The sequence below is a fragment of the Camponotus floridanus genome, unplaced genomic scaffold, assembly GCF_003227725.1.
Source record: "Camponotus floridanus strain SB8 unplaced genomic scaffold, Cflo_v7.5 scaffold63, whole genome shotgun sequence".
NCBI lineage: Eukaryota > Metazoa > Arthropoda > Insecta > Hymenoptera > Formicidae > Camponotus > Camponotus floridanus.
This window is the reverse complement of record NW_020229803.1, coordinates 188,898-195,800: the sequence shown is the minus strand read 5'-3', so window position 1 is coordinate 195,800 and position 6,903 is coordinate 188,898. Positions and strand designations below refer to the sequence as shown.

Genomic DNA, 6,903 nt, shown 5'->3' with positions numbered 1-6,903 from the left:
TATACCAATTGTAATATGGTATACCAATTTCTCTGGTAACTCCGGTTTTCGAGATATTCTAACCTAAAAGTGCCCAAATCACAGTTTTTGGTATACCAATTGTAATTGGTTGTACCAATTGTAAATCTCATGTATCAAGAGTACGAATTGACTCACGGTTAGATATATTCAGCATTAAACGTTTGAATAAAATGTAGATCAAGGTATCCTCGTAGTGAACAGCATCGTGATGAAATTCTCGGCACTTCGCGTGAAATTCGAATCGGAAAAGACGGAGATCGGCCGGACCTTTCTCTTTCGAATTGAGCGATAAATCAAGCGATACCACGTAAGGGAGGAACCCTCTACCGGGACATTTGCATAGGGGAGATTTTGACCCTTCGTCTTGGTGGACGAAGTTACCGGTCAGTCGTCCAGTTTTGGGATCACCTGTCCCATGATTATCCGGGGTCAAGATTGCGAGAGGGATTTTGCCGGGAACGGGACCCTTGCACCTCGACGAAGCCCCCTACCCCCGCGCCCCCTTCTTCACCGGTCAGTAGCCCTCCTCCCCGTTCCCGACTCACCGGTCGGCCTTCGACGCGTTTACGATAAATTAATGGTTTTTCGGGGCTCCTTGCTCTGGCCGGTCTCACGGAAATTCAAATCGGCAACTGTCTTGTTATTATTTACGGTCGTCCGTTTCGAGTCATCGACCGTACGATATATAGGCAAACTTTCTTCGTTCAGAGATGAAACATTTTTCGAAAATTAAAAAAGAATTTTTTAATTAATAAATTCCTCTGAGAAACATTAGCATTAAATTTAAGTATCAATATTAAATGTCAATCCATGAAGAAATTAAATAACTAATTTCTTTCCAAATAACATCGAGGAAAAAAATTAGCGTAATATTATATTGTTATTATTATTAAAATTTGAACAAGCTATCAATATATATCATCATGAAAAAAATATATTATTATAAGTTTTGTAATTTTAAATTTTACAGATATTTAAATATATATAATTCTTATACATTGACAAGTATAATTATTTTTAATATTAAATGATATTTTAAAATATCGTGAAGAGAACGAAAATAAACGAATAAAAAATAAATTATAGACAGAAATAATATTTAGTTTGCACATTTTTCGAAAAACCATCTATTTAATTTACGGAAATTTACAAAATGCAGGGCGACGCGCGGTTCTATTTACTTTCGATGACCCGAAAATGGACAATGGTCATCCCGTGCACGATCATTAACGATTCGGCACAAAATCGGAGAGAAAATTTGACGATTCCAAGGAATGAAGGAGAATCGGATACCAGTTCTGTAGGGAACGCTAATGGTTCTATATCAAACACCGGCCGGGGCCATTTAACCGCGCAGAAACTTTCATAGAGTTTCATCATTAATCTCCCCTGAAGTCCTCTCGTGTGTAAACAGCTTTATTGGCAGCTCCGAAGAAACAGATTCCGTGACGATGCGAACTAAGCGAAATTGCAAAATTTCACGGAAAATGTTACGTCGACGCGAGTCGATCGACTGCAGATGCCAGATGCAGGTGAGATCCGCATCAGTCATCCGTCGGCCGAACGTTTAACCTTTCCTGCGCGCTCTCGACAATACTAAATGGAAAAGCTCCGAGGACGAAGAAGGGGGCAGCTGGTTAAAGAAACTTTTATGAATAATATCAGAAGAAATTAACTTAAGTGCAAGTGTAAATTGTCATAAAAATATTTAATTAAAATCAAATTATTTTAAATATAATTATTAATTTCTTTAACTTAATTAATAACTATTAGATACTAAAACAAGAAAACTCTATATTGTACGTGCCGCCAATTTTGAATAGCATAAAATATCTTCGCTATTTTTTCTGAAAGTGAAAAATTCATTTCTTCCCTCCTAAATCTAATTTATACTTAAACAATAATTTAAAAAAATTTATATTTAAATCATCTAATAATTTAATTAAATAATTTATTTAAATAATAATTTATTTAAATTAATATATATAGTAATTAATAATATATAAATTAATATATATAATAATTAATACTATATAAATTAATACATATAATAATTAATATTTAAATTTTTGCGTTTGCAGGCTCTTTTTTTATATATTCAAAATTAAATGACAAAGAGGGAACTTGCCAAATCTGATGCAATGGTAATGACTGAGACTCGCGGGACACAAGTCGATGCGAATGAGAGAAATACAGAAGACACGGGGGAGTTTTTCGAGTGGTGGAGTGACAGGCAGGGGGCGTCGAGGGAGACGCGCTGGAAAGGATCGAATCGCGTTTCCCCTCGATTGATGACGCGCGTAACGTCACCGAGCGACATATGGCCGTCGCTGATTGCACCGCGCGGTTTCACTTTCAACCACGCTCGGCGCAGAGCGTGGTTTCGTAACCGTGGTAATGACCCGTTCTGACCCTCCTGTAACCACCCCGGCTCGAATTAATACACCGGCTACCGGTTTCTTGAGCAAGTGTTCGATGCGGGGAGGATTTGCTTAAATTTTCCGAAATTTTAAATCTCCATTGATATCATTTATTGATACACGCATGAATATCATTAGATTTTATCAATTAAAATCTCTTCTCTTTTTACCTTTACATAAAAAATAATTTATCCAAAGTTAACTATTAAAGAAGCTTTCTAAATTTAATAGAAAAAAAGTATTAATTTTTCAATATAAATTATTTTAATTTTTAATAAATAAATCTATTGTATTTTTTATACTACAAATGTATACCTAATGTATTATTTTTGAAATAATGGTTTTGTCATTAATTATTTTATTATTTTTTCATATAATCATATAAATAAATACATATAGATTCAATTATTTATTTGTACAGCTTTTCCATTTTTCTTTATTTGTTATGTTACCTGATTTGGATAATAATATTTGTTTAAGGAACTTATTTGCAGCTAGCGCATAATAATTAAGAAAATTTATTAAAAATATAAAAGAGTAATTATAAATAAAAAGAATGTTGTTAAGAAATATGAATAAAAAAAAATTTATTTCAAAATTCTACTTATGATTAAGATCCTATTTATGACAAGAATACCATATCTTTTCTCTGTGCTTCTACATTGATTGTAACGCGATAAATTGCGCGAAAGAAAATTTACTATACTCAATGATATAGGCTGTACTGGCAATAATGAGAAACTCCTCACGCACGATAGAGTGTTTCAAGGCACCTCGATATACGAAGGGCGAAGAAAGGTACTACAAGGGTGGCTGCTGCCCCCTGGGGAGCCCATTGTCCGGAATACCCTGATTAAAAACCCATTCCCCGGTTCTGCACTTTAACCGGATGTTCAAAACCGAAATCCCGAGACCGTTGTTCGATTTTCAGCACGCACTCGTAAAAAAAGGAGCTTCGTAAAGACAGGATTATTATTCAAGAAGCCCGTTATTATTTAATTGCCGCGATATGAATATGTTAAGCAAATTTCCAGCTTTTTTTACACACATTGTATGAATATGCATATAAGATACAAAAAGAGCACATATGAGAAAAACGTTTTACAATCTCTAGCATATTCTGTTTCGTGCGCTACTGTTTGTAAGAATTTTAAACGTATATATTCAAAAGAACTCGGTTGAAAACAGTTAATATAAAATTATGAGATAAAATATTTGGAAATTAAAGATATGCAAATTTTAGTTTCTTGCTACAAATTGAAAATCCAGTATAATTTACGTCAAAATATTATTCATTATAAATTTATCATTAAATATGATTTATAACAAGATTTTTTATTACCAAAATTTTATGTAAAAAATATAACAGTTTTTTTTTTAAATTATCCTAAATAATCGGCTTGAAAATAAACAACAGCCCAGTAAAATCTTGCTATTTATCTTCTGCAGTTTAGCGTGATTTTATTCGTTTAAGAATGTTTTGTATGTACAATCCCAACAAAAATAGCTGAAAATCAATATTGACGAATATATTCACTTTTGGTGTATTTTGAGTAAGAAATTGTGTGGAATATTATAATTTGATCTTAGCTACAGTGCAGAGATGTATTTTTTAATATTTATTGCGTTTTTAATATTTATTGCGTTTACTGAAATATTTCGAATTTTGTTAATCGAAATGATTAACTTTTGGCAGAGAATTTCGCCTTGGATAGATACATGGCTAACTTCATTGAATTATATTTAATATCTTTTTAACCAGTTAGTATTTGTATAATAATATTTGAACAAATATTTTCTCTGTATCTAAACTTTTGCAAATTTTAAACAAATTCTAAATATTATTTCCATGTGTTTTTGTCATTTGAATCGACGTGGTTATACGTTTCCCATAAGAACACATGTTAATTCGGTGCAAATTAAAATCCTTATAACTTGTGAACGCTTTAGTGAATCGATTTAAAAATTGTACTGAAGATTCTAAACATATATAAGGACATTCTGTACAATTTTCGTTAAATTCTCAATATTTTAAAAATAGGTACAAAACATCCTTAAGATTTAATTTTCTTGAATAGAAAAGAAACAATGTTAGGTAGAAAATAACATTTTTAAATCAAAGATTATATAATTTTCCTAAAGTAGAATTAAATAATTATATATATTTATTATATATTTATTATTTATTATATATTTATTATATATTTATTATATATTATTTATTATATATTTATTATATATATTCTTGAGGTGGCAACTATATTGAAATAAGATTATAATATCGTTAAAATTTAAAATTATTAAATTCCTCTAAAAAGATTATAGATTGTTGCGTATATATAAAACAATAAATTAATTTTAGTATATAAGTTTTATATACTTAAATTAAAATAAACTTTATATTTAAGTATATAAATATATATGTTAATTCGGTGCAAATTAAAATCCTTATAACTTGTGAACGCTTTGGTGAATCGATTTAAAAATTGTATTGAAGATTCTAAACATATGTAAGGACATTCTGTACAATTTTCATTAAATTCTCAATATTTTAAAAATAGGTACAAAACCTCCTTAATTAAATCAATAAAAATAAATAAAACACGAACAAATAAATATTATTTACAATGTGCAGCACATACATCGCAGACGGCGAGATAGTCGATGTATAATAGTAACGCAAGGCAAAAGGAATCTGCAGATATAGTACGGCTGCAAGGCATGCCATACGTTAATTCCGGCGATAAAGCGCAATCTGTCTGATCGACGCGACGATCGCGCGTGATTATGATTGAGGATGATTAGCCGGAGAGAGAAGAGCGAGACGAAAGAGAGAATGACGCGGAATCGTTGTTGCGTCAACGTGACGAGCAACGCAACCCGTCGAAAGCGTTCGCCATCTACGGACGTCATTAGTCTCGTTGACACCCCTCGGCAAATAATTACCGGCGCCTCTCACGGTAGCCTAGCCTCCTTTGACTCTCGCGTTATGTCCATCGAGCTATTATTTTGCATCGGAAAATCATGCTAAACTACCGCGATGTGATTTTTTAGAATCGTTTTACAAAACAATTGCACAAGAATACTCACAGAATTTTCCATCGGTGACTTCTATCAGGTGGAATGGTAGAACGACAATTACTAATTAATACTTGACTGCGTAATGTCTGGTACCTACAGGAAATAAAAGAAAACGAATTGGATTAGTTTACAAAAAATTAAACTTATAAAAATAATTTTTTTCAACGAAGTAGTATAGGTGTTGATATAAACTGTTTTCATCTTTAGTTTTAACAGCAAGGTTCTTTATTCCGCCATTCCAGAAAATTTCTGAATATAATTTTCTTAGCACATATAAATTTTTCATAACGTTGTAATGACTCCTTTTAGCAGAGAAAAAGCTGTAAAATTGTCCGAGGAAATTATTAATAATTTTAATAATCCCTACCCACGAAGTGCATCAGGATGAAGCAGTCTTCCCGCGGAAGTTTATTGGTAGATCATATACACGACGGCAAATTACATGTAAGATAACATGGCATGGGCTGTCCGTACGCATGCTATATGGAAAATATTCGCGTTACACGTAGTAATAAACTCATGATCTCGTTAACCAGATTAATGAGCACAGTCCGCGATTACGTTCTCGCTTGTATATACGCTCTTTGGAAAGTACTACCGGCACTAAAGTTCACAAAGACTTTCGAGCCAAGTCTGGCGAACAGCTCGCACGATAAATTCCATTACTCATTGTGGCCGATCGTTAGTAGATACATCGCATGGCCGCTCGCGCGAGCACGATATTAAGGACGGCGGCCCTATTTGTGGGGAGGCGCGAAGAGCGCGGGTCCGGGCCGCTGTAATTTGCATCTCGATTCAATTCCGGCTGGCATACCTCAAGGAGAAAACTTGTCCATCATTAGGTGTCCGAACGTTACTCGTTAACGTCGGACGCTGATGAGCGTGCCGGTATCGATTGGGCCCCGCGAGAATGAGAACACGCGTGAGAGGGAGAGAGAAAGAGAGAGAGAGAGAGAGAGAGAAGGACCCGCTCGATAAAAGGTACGGCGCGCCACGTAAGATTGCGGCAGAGAAATATTAACGAACTACCAAGAGAGGCTGACAGTAATGCTCCTTTAGGATCGCGCACGGCTATGCATTAACGACAGGTGTTGCGATGCGACCTGACCCTATCCACAGAAATTTGGTTACCGATCGATCGCGATCGCGCTGAGTTTATTGCAAGTATAATTTGCAGGTAAAATGGAATCTCAAGTTGCCGAAGAGAGATTGTTTGATAATTAAAATTTTCATGTTATTGTAATAGAGCCTTAATCTTAATTTTTAAAACTTATTATTATAATTTTTATTAATCTCTTATCAGTTTCCCTCTCCTCTTGGAATATTGGAATATATAAATAATTTCAAGAATTACATTTTATTTATAATTTTTCATAAAAAA

At 33.6% G+C, this 6,903-nt stretch overlaps 1 long non-coding RNA gene across 1 annotated transcript in view; it reads right to left on the bottom strand.

Moving 5' to 3' along the window:
• Positions 1-5,534: 5,534 nt before the first annotated feature.
• Positions 5,535-6,903, bottom strand: part of LOC105255914 — a 40,260-nt gene continuing 38,891 nt past the window's right edge. Inside the window, exon 3 of the long non-coding RNA XR_889563.3 lies at positions 5,535-5,615. This is a non-coding gene — a long non-coding RNA (uncharacterized LOC105255914). The remainder of the gene's footprint in view (positions 5,616-6,903) is intronic.